The 21,808-nt window shown below is 42.6% G+C and overlaps 1 pseudogene across 1 annotated transcript; it reads right to left on the bottom strand.

Annotated features, from left to right (window-relative positions):
* Nucleotides 1-527: 527 nt before the first annotated feature.
* Nucleotides 528-21,254, bottom strand: LOC308286639 (myosin heavy chain, fast skeletal muscle-like; annotated as a pseudogene). The gene is made up of 32 exons: nt 21,033-21,254; nt 20,206-20,349; nt 19,127-19,283; nt 17,031-17,058; nt 16,828-16,942; nt 16,614-16,706; nt 16,456-16,519; nt 14,079-14,177; nt 13,364-13,467; nt 12,647-12,785; nt 12,098-12,216; nt 11,054-11,203; nt 10,728-10,898; nt 10,266-10,569; nt 9,881-9,948; nt 9,140-9,227; nt 7,748-7,865; nt 7,508-7,631; nt 6,933-7,069; nt 6,525-6,780; nt 4,688-4,930; nt 4,392-4,568; nt 4,151-4,296; nt 3,940-4,030; nt 2,605-2,994; nt 2,205-2,331; nt 1,936-2,054; nt 1,640-1,836; nt 1,358-1,541; nt 1,104-1,269; nt 846-970; nt 528-720 (listed from the first exon to the last, which is right to left on the bottom strand). The product of its transcript is annotated as a myosin heavy chain, fast skeletal muscle-like (transcript).
* Between the last annotated feature and the right edge of the window lie 554 nt (nt 21,255-21,808).

Below are 21,808 nucleotides of genomic sequence, written 5' to 3' on the forward strand. Positions count from 1 at the left end.
ACAGGCTTGTGTTCTAAAATGAAGATTCAGTGTGAGTAAGCGTGATGAAAAACTAGTTTAATTCTGAACCCTGAACATTTTCTACTGACTTGCGTACCTGAGAGTGCAACAGTCCAGCGCGCTCAGTAGCGTCCACCAGTTCTTGCTCAGCCAATTTGCGGCCTCTCTCCGTCTGTTCCAGAGCCACTCTCAGCTCCTCGATCTCAGCCACCATGAGGCCGTTCCTACGATCCACCATGGCGCCTTGCTCCTTCACGTCTTCCTGAGCTCTGACAGCGTCGTCAAGGTGCAGTTGGGCTTCCTGAAATAAATCAAATTTGACGTGGTTACGTTAAGAGAAACATCAAAATGTGACTCGTTCAAGAGCAGTTCCATTGTTTGAACATTGTTTGTCCTATTACTGTTTCGCACCTTGAGCTGTCCCTGGACGATCCTCAGCTGCTTCTGGGCCTCGGCAGCCTGGCGGTTGGCGTGGCTCAGTTGAACCTCCATCTCGTTCAGGTCTCCCTCCATCTTCTTCTTGACCCTCAGGGCGTCGTTCCTGCTCCTGACCTCAGAGTCCAGAGTGCTCTGCATGGAGTCAGTCACCCTCTGGCTGTTCCTCTTGATCTGCTCCATCTCCTCGTCCTTCTCCGCCAGCTTCCTGTCCACCTCGCCCTTGATCTGGTTGAGCTCCAGCTGCACACGAAGAATCTTGGACTCCTCATGCTCCAGAGTACCCTGAAATGTAACACAGGATCAAAGTGTTGTGGGACCTTTTAATGTAACATTGATCAAATACTGCTACGCTGTTGGAATATAAACCATGTTGAAAGAAACATAAAATATAGACAATTGTGTTTTACCTCAGCTTCCTCTAGGGCTGTCTGGATCTCTGACTTCTCTGTCTCCACCTGTTTCTTGGACTTCTCCAGCTCATGGATGCTCTTTCCAGTCTCGCCGATCTGTTCAGTCAGGTCTGAGATCTCCTCTGAAAAATAATGAATGAGGAACCTTCCAATCAGCAACAATTTTGAATTTTCCTCTGAATATAGTTGTAGCCTGATCCACATTTGATGTGTTTTTTAACTGTTATTTAAAAAGAATTAGTAGAGAAAACCTACGTTGCAGGTTCTTGTTTTCACGCTTCATGGTCTCCAGTTGGTCCAGAGACTCTTCATATGAGTTCTTCATCTTGAACAGCTCAGTGCCGAGAGAACGAGCCTCTTTCTGAGCCCCTTCCAACTCTGCTATACCCTCTTCATTTTTCTGCTTCCATTCTGCAAGGACCTGCGCAGCATTTGTAATGACGTGTCATTTACTCCACTTTAAGGAGGCAAGCATTATTTGGGTTTTAAACTAATGAATGTCAAAGCACCTTATCGAAGTTCCTCTGTTTCTTATCGAGGTTGGCGGCTAAACCGTTGGCCCTCTCCACATCAATCATGAGGTCTTCCACTTCACCCTGGAGTCTCTGCTTGGTCTTCTCCAGAGAGGCGCACTTGGAATTCACAGCCTCGATTTGCTCCTCGGCCTCCTGAAGACGCTGGGCCAACTTCTTCCTGTTGATCAGCGTCGAATGGAATAACATTTTATGAGCAATGTGTTGTATAGTGAGTGCTGGTACCTGACGGTGTGATAAAGAACACTGATCACTTACTTGGCCTCCTCCAGCTCCTCAGTGCGTTGGACAGCATCAGTCTCATACTTGCTCCTCCACTGACACACCTCAGCGTTGGCCTTGGACATTCCACGCTGCAGCTCTGCCTTGGCTTCCTGTTCTTCCTCAAACTGCTCCCTCAGGAGGTCACAGTCATGGCGGGCTGATTGCACAGCATGGGCAAGGGCATTCTTTGCCTGTCAAAAGGAAAATGGCCAATATGATGTCAGCTGTACGAAATTACAGATAAAAAACTAGACAACAAAATAAATTAAATTACAACAATTGCTCCTTACCTTAACCTCCTCTTCAATGAGTCTCTTCAACTCCTCAATCTGCTGGGTGAAGGCCTGCTTGCCTCTGGTGAGCTGAGAGACGAGTGCTTCCTTCTCCTCAAGTTGACGAGCAAACTCACCTATTTGGAAATTTGAATTATATGTTTCAAACATTTCAAAGAAATCTCAGCCTCAGAACAACTGTTGATCAAAGCATTATGTCTAATAATTTGCTCGAGTACCATCGACAAACCATGTGGACAAAGTAGACTTTTAAAATGGACATTTACCGTTCTCTGTCAACAGTCTCGCTCTCTGAGCTCCAACATCATTGATCTGGCGAACGTTCTCATCACTCTTGGCCTTGATTTCACTAAGTTGGTCCTCAAGGGTGCGGCACATCTTCTCAAGATTTCCCTGGAAATGAACGTTGGACATACTCAATCATCGTTTCTTTCTTGATTGGCTCCTTACTTTGGTTTGAACAGTAATGCCACTCGACGCAATCCCACAATATGGATGCTGGGATTTAAGTGGTTAAGAAATTTACATTTAGGATGGTGAAGCTCTGTTTACTGTAATCAGGGGCGTCATTGCTCTTGATTGACCTTTCTGAATAATCAAAGGTGAAATGAAAATGTAAAAAGTGTTATCTCAAGAATGATACGATAGACAGGCATTCCTTCGTACCTTTGCTTTAGCGACGGCCTCCATGTTGCTGGAAAGGTCATCGATCTCCATCTTGTATTCACTCTTCTCCTTCTCAAGTTTCTGCTTGACTCTCTGGAGGTTGTCGATCTGCTCGCCAAGCTCCGCCACGCTGTCCGCCTGCTTCTTACGGAGAGCGGAGGCGGTGGCCTCGTGCTGCAGCGTGGACTCTTCAAGGTCACGACGCAGCTTCTGGAACTCAGCCTCGCGCTTCTTGTTCATCTCGATCTGAGCGGCGGTGGCTCCACCGGCCTCCTCCAGCCTCTCGCTGATCTCCTCCAGTTCCCTGGAGAGGTCGGCTCTCTGCTTCTCCACCTTGGCACGAGCGGCCCGCTCCGCCTCGATCTCCTCCTCCAGTTCTTCAATACGAGCCTTTATAAATTAATGGACGTATATTAAATTCCTAATTGTGGGCTCGCTGAAAGCGAGCACACGTACCGGTATGGTATCCTCATTGTCAGTCAGTCATATCAAGTTCTCCTCAAAACTTTGGCACCATTCTACTCCTACATACTTACATCGAAAATCGATTTTCAAACATCAATGTGTTCAGCTTTCTGTGGCGACATGTGCTATTACTTTTTACAGCAATCGGCCAAAGGGTGGCACTGTAGGAAGCCTTTGAAAGTGCAAACTTTGAACAGGTATAGCTCTGTTTGACGTACAGCCATGAAATTTGGACACACATATGCGTCTCCTCAAGCCGAACGACTTTGACACTCTGGTTTTTGACCTTTGACCTTTAGATCTCCCACCATTTTGAATTATATGAACATTTTGACCTATATCTACACAGGCTCTGGGGTGAGAAGTTTGTACGTTAAATATATATTTTTTTTAAATAATTCAATGAATATTGCGGTTTTATGAGCAAATTAAATTGCCTAAAACATTCTACACACAATCTAAGGACCTTTATCTAACATGCCTATGAAGTGCACATTTTCTTTATAATAATAATAATATAGCTGCAAGCAGCGATAAAGTGGACAAAAACACCTCAAATCATGAACACAGCCTGCGATGTGCGTGAAATCTTGCACGCACATTCACATACAATGAACAGATGCCACCCTTCTCACATTGGCCTGTTATAGCGCCACCAACGGGTCAACTTTTGCATAACACAGTTTTGGAACAAAATGCTTCAAATCACGCATGCAGCGTCCAATTGCATCAGTAACGTCAAAGAGAGCACTGCCTGCGACCTTGCGATTCATAGATTTTTTTTTTTGTTTGAAGCGAGTTTCGAAGGAACAACATTTTCTAGTTTACACTTATCATTGTGATTTAAAGAAGAAGAAGAAAAATAAATACCTGGAGTTCTTTGATCTTCTTCTGCAGCTGAGCCCCCAATGACTGTTCGTCTTCAATCTTACTCAGAAGCTGGCTGACTTCAAAGTCCTTCCTGTGGATTACAGAACAGCATATTTTAACGGATGTTTTTTTTTTTCTTCTCCATGGCATTTCATAATATTATCAATATGAATTATTATTATTAATTATTCATAGTGTTGGTCCACGTTACTTCTTTAGCTTCTCGTCAGACTGCTGCTTGTCGTTCTCCAGATCCATGATGTTCTCCTGGGCCAGTTTCAGATCACCTTCAAGCTTTCTCTTGGTTCTCTCCAGGTCCATGCGGAGCTTCTTTTCTTGCTCCAGAGAACCCTCCAACTGCACAACAATATATTTGTCTCATTATTCAGTTACAACAATAAACGTAGTAAACCGTATACGTTAAAAATGTCCAATTGACTTGATGAACCCACGTCGTCAACTTGCTGCTCCAGCTTGGTCTTGGCCTTGGTCAGAGTGTTGACTTTGTCTTCCTCTGCCTGCAGGTCATCCAGGGTCTGCTGATGGGCCTCTTGGAGTGCCTTCTTCTCCTTGGTCAGCTTAGCAAGACCTTCATCCTGAGAGGCCATCTCCTCGGTCAGGTTCTTCACCTAAATAACATGAAGGAATGATTTGTTGTTTTTCTATAGCTTAAGACAGCCAGAGTGTATAATGGTGAATGGATCATCATTGTTCTATAACTTTACAGCTTGAATGTATAATGTGGTACCTTGTTTTCAGTGGCGTGTTTCTCCTTCTCCACTTTAGCCAAGGTGAGCTCCAGGTCATCGATGTCCTTCTTGAGCTCAGAGCATTCATCCTCCAGCTTCCGCTTTTTGGCGGTCAGCTCAGCGTTCATCTCCTCCTCGTCCTCCAGTCTCTCCGTTGTCTCTTTGAGCTTTGCCTCCAACTGGATCTTACTTTTAATAAGACCCTCGCACCTCTCCTCTGCATCGTTCAGAGCCTCGTCTCCCTTGTGGTCAACGAAAAAAGTGAAAAAATAAAATACACGAGGGAGGAAACACGTCAGCATTTTTTCTGGTAGAGATATACTTTTGCAGTTGCCCGTTTTAGGGGTAGGCCTCCGACAGACATTAGATGCACAAGCCTCTAGCTCGCCCTTGGGGGAGGCAGAGGAGAAAGCTTTGTCCAATTCATTCCCTATGGCTGCCTCTAGCATGGAATTCTCTTGCATGCCTCTTGGCTTAAAGGAGCATGAAACCCCGCCTCTTAATTAGTTTTATGGGATTTCAAAACATGAAAAGAAATCTGAAATGTAGGCGTGGTTATCTGCTGCTGTGGGGGGAGGGGCGGAGTAATGCGCAAATCATTGTGTTCTATCAAAGAGAAGCTGTCCGGGCCGTCCGGCGTCTGCACTTGTTGCATTTGCATTTCGGAAACAAAATTTAAAAACAGCCATTGGAGGTGTAAAAAGTATAAAGTTTCGGCAACTCCACTATAACCAGGAAAAATGTGCTGTGTGAGCTTTTATCCATGGTTTTTTAACGTTTTCCAGCCGTGCTCTCAGCTCTGTGTGTGGAGTGGATTATCCGTGGGGACAGCCGGAGGCTGATGCAATGGATGCTACGCTACGCTGTCGGCTATTTTGTGACTGTGTAGTATGTGTGTGTGTGTGTGTGTGTGTGTGTGTGTGCGTGCGTGTGACACGTGTTTGTGTGTGGTGACAGTGCGCACACGCACACAAACGAAAAATAGCCGCGCCGCTTTCGTGACGCGTTGTGAGCTTGTAGATCGGCTATTTTTTACATTTACCAGTACATTTTGAATCCTGGACGTTAACTTGTAACAGAGTGTTTCTACATTGCAGTATTAATATACTTCCAACATGTAACAAGTGTTACTTTCCACCACTGAGTCGAACAGCAACAGCCCTGCCCCACGGACCACGGTCGAGACAGCAGCCGCAGGCACAACAGTGTATTTAGTGAGCGGTCTGTTGACGGAGTCCCTGCTCTGCTCTCTGGCTGTAAGCAGCCTACAGTGAAACCACGCCCCCCATTGATACAAATCTAAAGCAAACATTAATATTAATTAGATAAGCCGCGTCACGCCGAACTAATGGTACGCGGTGAGCAAATATTTAATGAGTGGCGCGAAATATTTCTTCTCTACCCTGAAACTGGAAGAACACAGAAATAGCTACAGAGACAGCAGAAAGCTCTGAATCCACAAGCATATGGACAAAATGAACCATATCACTACTCCCTATCACAAGTGACTCATTGATATAATATATATTTATAGAAAAAGTGATTTTGTGTTTCATGGCCCTTTAAGGCAAGCTTGCTTAGTTTAAGCCAAGACAAGCTAGAGGCGGCCATATGGAAGGAATTGAACGCTGCCCTCAACCCTTATCCCCCAAGGGCAGGCTAGAGGCTTGTGCCTCTAATGTCTGAACGCGGCCTTAGAGAGCATGGTGTCAACAAGCACAGCTTTGCGATCTGAGGGCAGTAATTGTTAAATTAGTCCCCTCAGGAATCTGAAGAGAAAAAATATTGATTCCGTGGAGAACAATCCTGATTTTTGCAGAGAACAAAACAACTCACTGATGCAGCTGATGTCTGGAGGTTGTTCCTCTCCTGGGTAATCGCCACCAGTTTCTCTTCCAGCTCCTTTTTTTTGGCCAGGGCAGCGGCCAGGTCAGTGGTCATCTTCTCGTAGTTCTCCTTCATGTTTGATAGTTCTTTCTCCATCTCAGCGCTCTGCAGGAGAGGCTTGATCTTGTAGTAGACCTTCATCCATGGCCAGGTTTTGACGTTCATGAACGACCGGATGTTGTATTGGATGGTGAAAACGGCCTCTCTGTGGGGAAAACGGTCGAAGTGTGTCATGATTGTGGACAGTGATAGAAGAAGTGCGCTGTTCTTATAGTGGTTTGATGTTAACAAAATCGTATTGAACAGTAAGTGTTACAAATGACACTAAATATTGAATAAAGGATGTTTTCAAAGTACCTCGTTGCCATCATCTTAACAAACTGCTTCCTCATGAGGTAACCTCGTGCGAGAGCCTGAGTCATTGTGACCAGAGAAAACAGCTTCTCATCTCGCATCTCCTCAAGGACACCCAGCAGACCAGCTTTGAAGAACACCTGAACACAATGTTACAAACACTGGAACTAAACACCTTGATACAATGTCAGAAACACAGTAACCAAACAACCGTAACACCTACTGAATACAATGTTACAAACACTGTAACTAAACAACCGTAATATTTGCCGAATACAATGTTACAAACACTGTAACTAAACTACCGTAACATCTACTGAATACAATGTTACAAACACTGTAACTAAACAACCAAAACATCTACTGAATACAATGCTACAAACACTGGAACTAAACAACTGAAGAACAACTGGATACAATATGTTACAAACACTGGAACTAAACAACTGAAGAACAACTGATACAATATGTTACAAACACTGGAACTAAACAACCTGAACACAATGTTACAATCAATATAACTAAACAACTTTTAATCCTCTCTGGATAATGTTAAACCAGGTTCACAGTGTGTTTACCTTGGTGTGTCCAAACTTGTACTCATCAACGGGCACATCAATGGACCCAAGCAGCTTCTCTGAGGCTTTCTTGTTGTCCATAAACGCGCCATCAGGACATGCGCTGGCATTCAGTACTTTGTACCTGATTTGTAAAGATTCACGGTCATTTTGCGCTGATGTTCAGTTTGTAAAAGTGCGGAATTTTGCGTTAATAGGTCTGTATTTAGAAGCTGCTGGGAAAAAAAAAGGAATTGATACCTCTGCTTGAAGTCAGCGTATGGGATTCTGCTGGGGAAACCCTTTCTGCAGATCCTGATGCCCTCCAAGACACCGTTACACCTCAGCTGGTGGATAACCAGGAAGTTCTCCATCAGGCCTGTAAAGATGAAAATAATACTACATTAGAATACATATGGTTACACAATGGTTAATTATTATTAAGAGAAAATAGTTACACACTGGCCAATGTAGCATTAAATGCAGCTCATTCTCACCCCCTCTGCTTCACCCTTCCGACGCATTCCCAACTCGCTATAAACGACGGTGCGGCTCTGTCGTTTATAGTGGCGTGAACGGTAGCGTCGGGTGGCTGGTAAACCCTTCATAGCGATATCGAATCTCGCTTCGGGAACTACTTTTTTTTCTTTCTTCTTAGACCACTGGCCATACCCAATTCGTCCAACCCTTGACACAGTAGGCTTACCCAAAGCGTCCCCTCATCCGGCACAGTACAGTACTGGACAAGGCGTCGGTTGTATGACGCTTTAAAGGTGAGAATATGTTGAATGAGAGTCTTAGTGCGCATGCGCAGACACATGTTTACTTAATAATGTAACTACTGTCAGTGGGACGTGAAGATACGCATGCGGCCTGTGGCGGCCATACGGAGAAGCACACATCAAGTTTCACAGCTGATAATTCCAGCAGCTTGTACAATCAGCGCTACAGCGTGGGGTTCGTGTTATGATCAGAACAGAACTGGGGTTCTTCCGAGCCAAACCAAGGTTATCTGGACCAAGCTTGACCCAGTAGACGATCATAAAAAAGGGACCCAAACTCTGGGGAATCAAATGGATATACAAGCAGCAAGCACGCACATGACTTTCTGATCGCATGGATGGTGCCATAATTGCGGTGGTCAAAGCAGAGGCAGGCAAGTCAACCTTCCTTGCGCCATCATAACATTAACAAAACAAAACAACGGTTGTATGTTTGCATAATTTATTAAGGTTTAATGAGACATGAAGCCAAAATCATATACTATTAAAGTATTAATGTTTAGGCCACTGTGTGGCAGGGCGCGCAAACAGTTCGCTAGTATTGCGCCCACTTTTATTCACTTTTTTTTTTTTTTTGGCAAGCGATACCTCTGCATAAGTAGATAGTTATTATTTAGTTAACTCAGGAACAGATTGCATCTGTGATAAAGATGAGCCCAGCGCTCACTTAAAATGGTGTAATTATCAGTTGGGTGCACCGTGCACATTGCACATACAGTATCTCATCTGCAAACACGCATATGACGTTCATTATAATATGGCCGATAAATTAATTGATTGGCCGGTAAAATAAAATCCTGCCGGCCAAGGTGGACGGCCCAAAAATGCCTAGCGGAAACCCTGACGTGCGTGCATGCATGCGTGTGTTTACCTGGAGTCTTGGTCTCGTTGGGAATCAGGCAACGCACAAAGTGAGGATGCGTGCGATGCAAGTTGGTCATCAGCAACGCCAAGTTTGCCTATTGAGACATAAAAGAGACAATTTATTTAGGATTACAGTAACTTATTAGTACAAAGTGATACAAACACATTGCCTGCCAAGGGTTAAAAAAAATCTATCTAATACATTTCAGGATTTTTACGAAAAATTTAAATGAAAATAGATAAAAAATTTAACATTTTTTGAAAAAAAGAAAAAAAAGCTCTTAGAAGATGTCCATTGCCCCCTTGAAGTTGGCAGAAAAATATAATCAACCCCAAGAAAAATCTATTTTTAGATTAACACACACAAACAATTACAGCATGTGGATGGCGGCCATTTTGGCGGCCATCTTGAAGAAGGTGTGCAGAAAGCTGATTACATGAATTATGTTTTTATAGTTTTTTTTATCAGCATCACAGGCTGCCCAGAGAGCAGTGAACACATTGCTGTCTCATATATTAGTGAACAGTGCCCCCCAGTGGCCAACAGCTGGGCAACAGCTGGGTACCCAAAAACGTATAAAAACGTTTTTGGCAGCAAATGAGTTATTTAATATCCTTCACTACAATTATTTGAACTCTTTAGATACTGCTTACTTTGGAGATTTAGATCTTTCTAAAACATACTATATTAACCATGAGGGAATTCAATAATATAATAATGTTAATAATAATGAATACATATTCTTACCCTGAAAGCACTAGACACAGTCTGCATAGCTCCACCCTTCTTCTTTTTTCCTCCTCCGCCGCCCGCAGCTGTTTATATTTGTCAGAATCATGAGTTATCATTAGTTATACATGTTAGAATCCTGAGTTATCATTAGTTATACACAAAGTACTCTTCTCTACACCAGTTTGCGTAGTTCCTCTTCAGTTGTTTTTTTTTTTTTATTTTTATTTTTTTTACCAGGAAGTTGCCGTAGACCACTACCTCCCAAACACACAGTCACACAGTGGACCTGTGCGCTTTGTATATTATATTATATTATATTATATTATATTATATTATATTATATTATATTATATTAATATGAATTAAAAATACCACACATTATTATTATGAATAAACCTACGTTCAGGCTCAGGAGGAGGATAGAAGACGGACAGCAGTTTAATTGAAGACTTCTGGTACAGCTGAATGACAGATTCGTTAAGTGGGTCCTTGTTCTTATCCAGCCAGCCTGTGATGCTGTAGTCCACAGTACCAGCGTAGTGGACCAGGGAGAAGTGGGCCTCGCCCTTGCCCTTGGCCGGTTTCGGCTTCTCAAATGCCTTGTTCTTCCCAAGGTGCTGGTCAATCAACTTCTCAGCAAAGGATTTGTCCGTAGCCTTTGGGAACATGCACTGCTCCTCAAGGATGGAGAAGATGCCCAGGGGCTTTGTAAAGGAGACAAAAAGAGACAAATACATAACCAAAAACATGATATTAACATCATGTGCATTAAAGCCCAACATAATTGTATACCTCCTCAATGAGCACAATGCAGACAGCCAAGTCCAAGATAATACATGCAAATATAATAATAATTGTATACCCTCTCAATGAGCTCAATGCAGACAGCCAAGTCCATGCCGAAGTCAACGAGATCCCAGGGAATTCCCTCCTTCATGTACTCCTCTTGCTCCAGAACAAACATGGTGTGGTTGAAAAACTGTTGCAGTTTCTCATTGACGAAGTTAATGCACAGTTGCTCCAGCGTGTTGAACTGTGAATGGAAAAAAAAAATGAAAAAGGAAAAAAAAAAATATATATATATATATATATATATATATATATATATATATATATATATTATTCGGCAGTCTCTTCTAATTGTGACAAAAATAATTAGTCTCCCATTTAAAACAAGTCCATGCTTACATCAAAGATTTCAAAACCGGCGATGTCCAGCACTCCAATGTAGTAGTTTCTCTGCTGCTTGGTGTCCAGCTGCTCGTTGATCCTGATGACCATCCACAAGAACTCCTTCTCATAGATGGACTTGGCCAAGGCACTGACTGAGTTGTTGACCTAAGGAAATAAGAACGATGTAGGACACTCTTAATCCAGAACAATTAACAGTAAGCACGGACAACACGAGTTATACATCAAATGCATAGCAATAGTAATCTAGGATCATAGGTTAACCAAGACCGATCATCAGTCTAAACAGTAAAATCTCAAAACATCGATAATCTGAACATGGATACAGACTATATAATGCCATGACATATGAACCTGGCATCTGTCTACATAACAAAGCTATCTAAATTAGCCTTTGCATATGTTTGCAAGGTCGTGAAGGCTAGAGCAAGTGCCACACGAGTAACAGAGGTGAATCGGCCCTCCCCACCCGGGCTTCGAACCCGGGCCTCCCGCACGAAAGTCCAATATCTTAAACATCCCTCCAAAGGGAGCTTCAAGGCTGAGGCTGCAACTCTCTCCGCCACACGTGCTAAGGTGGATCCTGAAGAGGTGAGTCTTCAGGTTACAGTGGGAGATTGGGAGTGAGTTTTCAGTTCTAACTGCAATGGGGAGTTCGTTCCACAGTTTGGGAGCCAGAGGGGAGAGGAGTCTGTCCGTTAGCGAGGATTCTGACAACTTCCCTGTGTTAGCTGATCTGAGTGAGCGGGAGGGGATGTAGGGCTCTTGTTTTTATTTTCTCTTTTACCAGTATAACAATTCTGTTAAAATAATGTCCAGCGGTGCAAGAAACTGCACATGTTTTGCAGAGTGATATGTTTTGTATGCTCTTCATATATTAAATAATTACATTAAATTAATTTGAATAATGTTGGAGGATAATTGTAATTACAGAGGGTGATTTAAGACACAGCAGAAGATATTTGAGTTCTTGTGGTATGCTCTGTTGGGAATATAAGGTGTGTATGAAATCAGAACATGGAAATCATGTAAATGACTCACCTGTGGCACAGTCTGTCCCTTAGTGACAAACTCGTTTCCCACTTTCACTCTGGGGTAGCAGTATGCTTTAAGCATCTCTGCTGAGTTCAGACCCATCAGGTAGGCAATCTTGTCAGCCTCTGGAATGTTCATACAATTTACAATTTAGGCATTTAGCAGACGCTCTTAATCCAGAGAGCGACTTAGATTAAGCAAGGTAAGCGGTGCTGACGTTGCGTTGGTCCGACCCCATTACTAACCCTATCCTAAACTACGTAGTAGGGGGTAAGTCACATGCGTAGAGATAGTCTACACGTCAAATCCGTAGAGTTAGTCTAAACAGTATAATATCAACAATGAAGTAATGGAAATATATTGAAAATTATATTTAGCTCAGTTAATTTAGAATATAAGTAATAAAAATACATGTGGAAAAGAGCAATTATTTTCATTTTCATTTTCAAATTTCATTTCTTAGTTAAAGATAAAGCTCACCTTCTGTGATAATGATAAATATGAATATCACTACTAATAATAATCATCATAATATAAACTAGAACGGCAGCTCACCCTCAGTGCCGTCAGGTTCTGCCTGTTCCTCGCGCTGCTTCTGCTTGAATTTCATGACTCCATGATGCATGACCGTACCGGTGAACTTGTAGATGTACGACCTCTCCTCGGGGGTGAAGCCCAGGATTTCAATGGCTTCCTGATGTCAATGAGCAGAGATGCATTTCAAAACATAGACATTAAGCATTCGATCAGGGGTCTTCAACATCTATAGGGGGTCCTCAGAGTTACTACAGGGGGGCCTCCAAATGTGTTATAGTATGTTTTTTTTACATTAACCACTTGAACACCAGCATCCCTATTCTGAGAGAAACATTACCCAAAAATAGCAGATCTACAAGCTTCGCCTCACACTGCGAGGTGTTGTGATCTTGTAGATCGGCCATTTTTTGGCAGAGGTTTGGTGTAGAGGGAAAAGAAGAGCAGACTACTGTATGTATTGACGGTTCAAGACAAGTGGTGTCTGAACATACACATTAATTCAACATAAACTGATGATATTGCTGTCAAACAAGTCTAAGCTGTCTAAGAATTCTATGAACATTTGTAATCTGCAACACAATGTTATACAATATGTTGTGGGAGTCCCTGCTTCATCTCTCTCTCAGCTAAGGGGTCCTTGGCCTGAAAACATTGAAGACCCCTGCATTAAACACTGACTGCAGTAGCACAGCGAGTGCATTAGAAAGATAAAAGGATAAGGTTGTTTTCACTGACTTCAGTAGCGTCCAGCTCGACCTTGTCGTCAATGCTGGCCACAGTGATCACACCCATGCTGATCAGAGGGAAGTCGTAGGGGTTGGTTGTGATCAGACACATCTCTGAAAACGGATGAAAACAGGGCGACATTGTGTTTTTATTCACTCATTTATGTTATCACTGCATCGTCAGTGCTTAATTTATAAGGGATTATAAATCCTTATTTTGAGTGCTCTCGTGTAATAATGTAATATTTTGAAATATGGACTTGATATTCATTAGCTGTATGCCATAAAAATTCAACATTTCAGCAAAAAAGATTTGGAATAATTCACCGAATGGCCAATGTATGTAGAATATATGAAAGTTTCAAGAAATATCTGAATGTTTCAAGTTTCAAAGTTTTACTTTTACACAATATTCAAATCTTTCGAGAAGGATCTGTATTTATGTAAACAAAAACTGACATGAGAGTCATGCAACAAAGCTGGTTGTAAATTGGCTATTTTGTGTGTGTGTGGCCCCGTACGACGGACAAGCAAAGTATACATTCACTACTAACTATGCAGTCACTCTGTGCAGAGGCTGATACGGTCCCGCCCCCTTTTCAGACTGTTTGCAAAAAGACCACGTCACCTAGTGTAACATAATGATATTTCCGGGCGTGTCATCACATCTTTACGTGGTGAGTAGCCCACTTTTTCCATCACTGATGGGCAGTAATTCCACTTACCGATGATGTCAGGTTTGTGGTTGGTCATCATCTGGAAGAAGATGTGGTAGCCTCTCTCAGCAGAAAGCTGGTAGGTTACTCTGGACTTCTCCAGCAGATCTGTATGGGTTGTACATAAGTCATCATCAATAATATAATAGTAATTAGTAACTAGAGATACTGTTCCTACAAAACAGTGTGGGTCCGCTCGTACTATATTCTGCAGCGTGCTAACTGTCATGTGAAGCTTAACCAATACTCCAGCTAACACCACTCCCAGATTTTCCGCATCTCATTGGCTAAGGGCCCTGCCTTTATACTGTCTGCGACGGAACTCACGCGACGGAACTCACTCTATAAATAATGAAGATAACATTAGGGTTGCCACCTTTCAGAAATTGAAATAAGGAACACCTCTTCCGGGCACGCGGTGCGTGCGTTCTGTGCGTTCCGTGCGCGTGGCACAGCCGCCGGCCGGCGAAGAAATGCAGTCCCAAACCCATGAAATGCATAGAATAGTTATAACTATAACACACAACATGATATAACCTATATTGTATTTTTGCTATGTTTGCTTTGTTCTTTTCTTATTTAAATAAAAAATGAGAACTTCCCCATAGGGGTGCTGTAACACCTGCAGCATCCCTAGTTCCCATGCTGTTCCCATGCTCCTGCACAGTGACCACTGTGCCAAAAAATCACATTCACTTTGTCTTTCAGCAGTGTGCTGTGGAGATGCGTGGAAGCAAAGAAAGTCATCACAGTTTGATTTGATCATTGCTTTAGTCAATTATGAAGGGATTTTAAAAATTAAAACGTCTCCATGTTGCTTGGGAAGACTACTTCGCAGAGAAACCGTGGCCTTTGCGATTCGCTAATCGCGGGATTTCACATCGCGATTTCGGTTTGAAAACGATTAACCATGGAGCACTAATTCTTTTCTGCTTTTAAAGCGTGCGGTGTGCATCTGCCTGGTGGAAGGAGGAAGTTCAGTGATCACTGACTGTAACTAGGTAACGGTGATTGACAGCGACATGCAGCGCATTATGCAGACAGGGGCCGGGCAGCCCGGGCAGAGAGGAGAGAGGACGAGGCAGAGCGCAGAGACTGCGAGCCTCTCTCTCCTTTTGCTGTCTTTTCCTGTGTTTTATTTCATTCATTATTGTTAAATGCTGTGTTGAGGTTTGTGTGACAGGCCTTTATGGGGCATTTGGTTAAATACGGAACAAACCGCGTTCCGTATTGGTTCAATACGGAACGCATCTTTTAATTGTCCAATACGGAACGATTCCGTATTATACGGTACGGGTGGCAACCCTAGATAACATACTGGTCTCGCCTTTCAGGCGAGCCCACAACTAGACTAGAAAGATGCAATTGGAAATTGCAAGTGTGATTGCCGTAACGCAAATTAGCGTATTAATTTTGTCTTACCATGTGAATCTTCCCCATTCAAGGCAATGAGGAAAATTAATTGACTAATAGTCATATATGGACATCTCTGTGTCACTCCTTGTCCCTTTTATGCCCATATAGGGAGATCCATGATGTCATCAATATTAAGCCCATATCTTGAAAAGCCCATAAATAGACAGTCTCATGTGGTCTATGATGTCAGTCATCTCCATATTTGGGAAAAGTTACATTTTCAATGCCAATGGAGAAAATGTATTCACAAATAAATGTATATAAAATAAACATCGGGGCACGCATGCGTGTATTTTGCTTAGAGCAGGAGTCTTCAACAGGGGGTCCGCGACCCCTAGGGGGTCCGCGGAGGTACTGCAGGGGGTCCGAGAAATTATTGCTTAAAAAAAATCTAAAAATGTTTTTTTTTTTTTTTCACATTTATGTAAAAAAATAAATCATGATTCTGTCCATTTGAATAGCTTGAATACATGATCAATATGCAATTGACAGATTGTTGATATTACTGAAATTGGTTCAATAAGTAGTATGTTTAGAAATGGTAGTGGTACGGCCCACCCTGCTCGCTGTAAATTGTACATGTTTAAAATAAAAAATATGTCGTAGCCCCGACCCCTCCACCCTACGAGGTGGTAGGGGGTCCCTGCTCCATCTCCCCATCAGTTTGGGGGTCCCTGGCCTGAAAACGTTGAAGACCCCTGGCTTAGAGATATGTTATACTATATGTATATAACATATCTCTAAGCAAAATGAACGCATGTGTGTCCTGATGAAGCCGGTTGATTTGACGTATGGCCCAAGTGCGTCCCACCACAACTGTGGAGCGTGGCTCCATTAGGAGATGATGGTAGTTGGAATAAAGTCGGAGAAGTACAAGGTCGCACTGCAGGGGCAACCACACTAATAATTAACACTCAAAATGTAATACTGAAGGCATATATCATTTATCATCTGTGAACATCATACTTACATGTCTCAATATCAGCACTGGCCAGTCTACCGGTTCCGTTGAAATGGATTCTGATGAATTTACCCTGTTTGATAGAATAGCACATTTGTTGCATCCCTCTCTACACTGTGGAATTAAGAGCAGGTTTTTCTCATAAAATGACATTCGTTTACACTTACAAAGCGAGAGGAGTTGTCATTCCTAATGGTCTTGGCATTACCATAGGCCTCCAGCAAGGGATTGGCTGCAATAATCTGATCCTCCAGGGATCCCTAGAATGTTTTAGACAAAAATGTGGACAGACTTATTTTAAATTGAATTACTATATTGAATATAAATGCTTTAATGTTCAAAATCACTTATTTGTTAAAGTTTAAACCTGTATATATATACCTTGATTTTACCGCTAGATCCGCCTCCTTCACCACCTGCAGTTGCACTTGCTGCTGTTGCAAAGTACTGGATGACACGCTTGGTGTTCACAGTCTTTCCAGCACCGGATTCTCCACTGGTTAGAAAAGCATACATTCAGAGAAATGCAGTTTGTCAATTTGTGTACAACGTTCTTTTTTATTTCTAGCAGATGGGAAACTTACGTGATCAGGACCGACTGGTTCTCTCTGTCTGTAAAAAAATACAGCAAACTATTAGCCACAATTACCAGTAAGACTCCCTAATCGGGAGATAAGCGACCGGCAGGTCGCATGTATACACTTTAGGCAACATCTGTAGGAGCAGTGTCCAGTGGACTTTTTTGCCAACAACATTAGTAGACACTGTCCACTAATGTTGTTGGCAAAAAAGCAACCCCATGGTGGCGCTAGAAAAGGGAAATGTGAGAAATCAGGGGCGGAGGTTGTGGTTGGCCAGCCAAGGAGTGTGTGTGCAAAGTTTGGCATGGATTGGGGCAACGGTGCCGGAGATAAGAGCAGGGCAAAAAGTGTGACGTGGCGTGGCGTGACGTAACGTGACGTGACGTGACGTGACGTGACGTGACGTGGCGTGGCGTGGCGTGGCGTGAAGGTGACGGAGAGCAGGACGGAGGGACAGCCGGTGGAGGTTTTCATAATAACTGCAGCTCCACAAAACCAATCCTACCATTATTATTATATATAATATTATTTTTTGCATAGTCCTGTGTACATTTGTCATTTCATGTCTCTATGAATTGAGTACAAAAGGACCCCAATGTAAACAAGCCATCAGGCTGTCTTGGGGGGTTTAAATATGTTAGTTACCATGTGTCTGAATTAACCAATCATGGATATGGCCAGGGTTGTAGTGGGGGGGGCACGTGTGGGCACGGCGTGCCCACACTTCTCTCACGTCGCGTGCACACGCATTGACAAGTGATGCGCGTGCCGGCAGGCTGGCTGCTGGTCCGTGTCATCAAGTACCTACAGTACCGCAGACAGCAAGTACAGAGCAGATCGTCCACCGATTGGTTGTAATATCGCCATGACAACCACCAACCAGCAAGCTGACTGTCCCTTCGGGCTATGGGATAAGACTCACTGACCAACCAACCAACCAACTACACTGTCTGTGTTTACTTCTTCAAACTTTTAGCGGTTCGTAGCCTGCAGCAGTTTGTTTGTTTGTTGTGAATTTTTGTTACCTTGGATTATCTACCCAAGTATTATACCAGCACTGTCTGTACAACGGCAACATGGTGCTACGTGCTACACGTGAGTAAATAAACATGTCTTATTCTTATTGGAGGGCTGGTTAGGTAAGACATAATGCCTATATTAACTATTATATTAAGCCTAAAACGGTTCTGTTATGCCGCCGTGCATTAACCATGTGAATTGTGAAATATCTCTTGTGTCTATAGGAAATATTGATATTATATTACAGGTCGTTCTGACCCAGCAATTGGTTGAAATAGGCTCGCCTGCCGTGCTGAAATGAGCATGATTGACACAGCAGATGGTAATAGAATATTTGAGAATGGATTAATGAATTGGAAATATCAGTTGTGCAGCTATTTTGCATGGTTTAGCTGATGATATGGTCATCAAATTATTGGTTGAGTGAGAACCACTGGTCTATATCAACTTGTTGCACTAACTAGCATTGACTGCTATGGTCACTTTTGATTTGGACACTGTACTATTTTAAGTTTAAAGTCATTCGATTGAAAGTTATTGCTCTACATGCGAGCCATCTCGCTGCGGCCGTTTTGTTAGGCGACAGACAGGGAGTGCACAGAATGTTAGAGAGGCATGGGCTGAAGGGCCTTTTGGTGGACAATTCTGTTGATAAAGTTAAGGGCTCCAGCCCCCTTTGCTGTATGTGCGCACGTGCCTGGCGGCAGCGCATCACATTACAGACTGATCATTTCAATCCCACCGTTTCTTTGCAAAAACACATTTCTTTTAGAAAACATTTGTATTCTTCTTTCTCCTAGTTTTATTGTTTTTAATGTGTAAATATGGCACTTTATTATGGGGAAAAACTGTGTATTTTCCTTTTTGAAATCGTTAAAATAGCGCATTTTTGAACACATTTCGTCACGCGATGCGCGTGCACATTGGCGCGCGAGCACGCGCATTGCCGCGCGTGCACGAATGTGCGTGCACGCGCGTGCGTCGGTGCGTGCCCACACTTCCAAATTTAGCACTACAACACTGGATACGGCACAAAACCATTATAATTCTATATGTTTTACATTGTCACCAGTACGTACCCATCAGCATGAACTGGTAAGCGTTGTCAGAGACAGAGAAGATGTGGGGCGGAGCTTCAATACGCTTCTTGCCCCTGTAGGCATTGACAACCTCCTGGTCGTACACTGGGAGCCACTTGTAGGGGTTCACAGTGGCACAGAACAGGCCAGAGTAGGTCTGAAAGGGGAGAAGAGAGAGAGAACATTAACATCACACAACAAGCCTCCTATCTGGGACAACGGATCAGAGCTGGGATTCAGGAGTCATCAAATGTGTCCGTGGCAAAGTTGAGATTTTCTATTTTTACACACCATTTAAAATGTTCTTATTTTGATCACAAGACGTCAAGTCTCCAGGTTTTCTTCAGAATATGTATGACACTGTGTACTGTACTAGTGTCATAGTGTACCTAGGGCTGTCACGATTATGACATTTTACATGACGATTAATTGTCACTCCAATAATAGCGATGAGCGATTTAATTGTGATTTTGTCGTTGACAATTACATTTCTGTTTGGCTTTTAGGCTTTGAAGTTGCACATGGCAATCATGACACATAACCTAAATATACAAAGAAAGTACTGACATAATTGACAATGTTATACTTAAAAAACAACATTGATAGTGGAAATAGCCGATCTACAAGCTCACAACGCGTTCTGAGCTTGTAGATCAGCTATTTCCATTAGTTTTGAATGTGTTTCTAACTATATTAACATGTCTCAAAATGTAAACGATTATGACGATTATGCAAAATAATTGTGATTACCTCAAATAATTGCGATTTGACGATTGTCATAATTGTCATACCACTAGTACAAGTGTTTTTTTTTTTTGCAAGGCCCCCCCACAACTCTGAGATTGTACAAATGGAAGTTCATGGAACCAAATGGACCTGCACACTCAGAGTTACGGACCTGTTATGGCCATTCAGGGCTACCTGAATGTAATTTTAACGAAATTTTGACGAAAGTGTCCACCACAAGTCAGCATGGCGATGACCTCTGCTGGGATTACAGTCACAAGTTGCAAGTGGCCTCAACCAGTGAGCAAGGTGACTTCAGAACCATGAGTTTGCTTGCGTGTAGGAAACCTTACGTAGATCATCCATGCTGCATAACGCTCTTTGAGGTTATACAGGACGGTGGCTTCAGTGAGGTGGGTCATCATGGCCATGTCCTCAATCTTGTCATACTTGGGAGGGTTCATGGGGGTGACGTCAGCCTCAGGCACAGTTCTTTCCTGAAAAAAATAAAAACACATGTCTTGCAATTGTACTGGGTCACTATTTTTATTGTCACCTTCTTAAAATAATGTCCTACATCTTTCTTTTTGATATTTATTTATTTATTTTATAATTCTTTTGAGCGGTGCACACTGCTCCAAGGCTTGACACACACACACACACACACACACACACACACACACACACACACACACACACACACACACACACACACACACACATTCACTCAAAATGTTTATAACAATGTTAATGTCAATCTTTGTGTGATAGAAACTTTTTCTCCGTTTTTATATGAACCACTTGAACCCCTATAGCATCTATATTCTGAGAACTTTAGCCAAAAATAGCAGATCCACAAGCTCACAACGCCTTGCGCTAACCCCTCGTGCTGCGAGGCGTTGTGAGCTTGTAGATCGGCTATTTTCGGCAAAGCGCTTTGGTGTGGAGGGGAAAAAGAGCAGACTAAGTACAGAGTGAAAGGTCAGGTTTTTTTTTAAAGTATTGACAGTTCAAGTGGTTAAATATCTGAAAACACAAATTGACATGAATCCAAAATACAATAATGATTGTGCTGTCAAATAATGAAACTATATGGACTCTATGATAAAGTTGAGTGGGTCCCAGCTAAGGGGTCCTTGGCCTGAAAACGTTGAAGACCCCTGGCCTATACTATACATACCTCCTTGGTGGGGTTACCATCGTTGTCGAGGATTTCCACGGTGACTTTGGCACCGTCCTTCTTTAGGATCTTAGCCTTGAGAAACAGCTCCACCTTGTCGGCTACGTAGGCTGCAGTCTTGGCATCGAAGGGTTTGCTCTGACCCTCCATCCTCTCCTTCTCTGGCTTACGGAGGTAGATGGCAGCCTTGCCGTACTGCTCCATCTCGGCGTCCGTACTCATGGTGGCGGCCTTTTTCTGTAGACGGACAAACAGATCGATGGTGGTGGTGGAGGAGGTATTTGCATGTTAACATTTAGGCCTAGAACTATTTTTGAAGTCTTTGAATATAATTATGTTTTTAAAAGTGAACATTTGTAACTCAAATGTTTGCTTCTGGGGGGTCCATGGAACAACATGTTTTGAGATGGGGGTCCTTGACATGAAAACGTTTGAGAACCACTGAATTAGAAGAAGGATTTAGAAGACATTTATGGAATCGGGTCAAAAATATTCAAATACTTGTACAAATGTTCACGATAAATAAAAAAATTACAGATCTACATCGGTATCTGCTATTTCAATTTGTTAATAGTTAAAGCATTAACTAATGGTTAAAGTGGTTCAAATCTAAAGTGGCAGATTTGCGTTCAGGCCTAAATGGCTTGATTATCAACAATTACAGATCCACTCTGTTACAAGTAAAAGTCTGGAATTCAAAATGTACTTGAGTAAAAGTACAAAAGTACTGGCATCAAAATGTACTTAAAGTAGAACAAGTAGAAAGTAATGATTGT

This window comes from Nannobrachium achirus (assembly GCF_963921795.1).
Source record: "Nannobrachium achirus genome assembly, chromosome: 6".
Lineage (NCBI taxonomy): Eukaryota > Metazoa > Chordata > Actinopteri > Myctophiformes > Myctophidae > Nannobrachium > Nannobrachium achirus.